This window comes from Castor canadensis, chromosome 14, assembly GCF_047511655.1.
Source record: "Castor canadensis chromosome 14, mCasCan1.hap1v2, whole genome shotgun sequence".
Taxonomy (NCBI): domain Eukaryota; kingdom Metazoa; phylum Chordata; class Mammalia; order Rodentia; family Castoridae; genus Castor; species Castor canadensis.
The window spans coordinates 96,085,520-96,086,700 of NC_133399.1; the positions used below are offsets into that span (position 1 = coordinate 96,085,520).

At 46.7% G+C, this 1,181-nt stretch overlaps 1 pseudogene; it reads left to right on the forward strand.

The window, feature by feature from the left end:
* Positions 1-305: 305 nt before the first annotated feature.
* Positions 306-891, forward strand: LOC109674850 (EP300-interacting inhibitor of differentiation 1-like; annotated as a pseudogene).
* The last annotated feature ends 290 nt before the right edge of the window (positions 892-1,181 follow it).

Genomic DNA, 1,181 nt, shown 5'->3' on the forward strand with positions numbered 1-1,181 from the left:
TTAAAGTTGTGTATTATGATATCTCCAGTGTTGTTCTTTTTGCTCAGTATTGTCCTGGCTATTTGTATTTTTTTGTGGTTCCAAATGAACTTTAAGATTGATTTTTCAGTATCTGTGATGAATGCCATTGGAATTTTCATGGGAATTGTTTTGAACACATAGATTGCTTTTGGTAGTACAGCCATTTTCACTATGTTGATTCTGCCAATCCATTAGCACGGGAGCTCTTTCCATCTTCTGTAGTCTTCTTTGGTTTCCTTCTTCAATAGTTTATAATTGGTTCTTCAACAGAGCTTTTCTCCGCAATGTCTGAAATGGCAGAACTGTTGGCGCTATATGAGGAGTGCAGTGACCTGCAGATGGACATGATGCCAGGCGAGGGAGACCTGCAGATGGAAGCAGGCATTGGGAGCCGGGAGCCATCCCTGAACCCTTCCCGCAGCGGGGCTGCACCACAGCTGGAGGAGGAATGCCCAGTGGAGGAGGAGGCGGCCCGCCCAATGGCAGCACCGAGGGGGAAACGCGGCCTAGGGAACGGGCCCAGCCCCGGGGAGCAGCCAGGCCCACACTTGGAGAGCGAGGAGGAGGAATTTGACGACTGGGAGGACGACCACGACTATCCCGAAGAAGAGCCACTGAGGTGCGGGCTACTGAGTCTCCACCACCCTGGAGGAAGCCAACAAGATGTTCTGAGAACATCCCAAGCCGGAGAGCTGCCCTGGATGGCGGGTTTCAGCTGCATTACGGGAAGACCCCATTTGAACAGTCAGCTTTCATCGAAGAGCTCTTTTCCCTGATGGTTGTCAATCGTCTGACCGAAGAACTCGGTTGTGATGAGATTATTGATAGACAGTAAATGCAGATGGAAGAGGAGGAAGCTACTTGAGGAGAGAGTCAACCAGTTTTCCGCTATCTTTTGGGTTCATTCCAAATAGTTTTGTGCCAGTGAAATACTTGATCTTCAGACAAAAAAAAAGTCATTTTTTGTTTTATTAGATTAGAAGACTATAGAACAGTGACTGCACAGGAGTGAAAAGGGGAAAGAATCATGAAAGAGAAGAGATCTTAGGACTGTTAAAATCTCTTTTCAAGAATGTCCTGGGATGGCTTGTGACTTTTGTCATTGATGGAGATTCTTTCCCTTGCATTGGGGAAGATATCTTTTGTATATGTTCCACTGT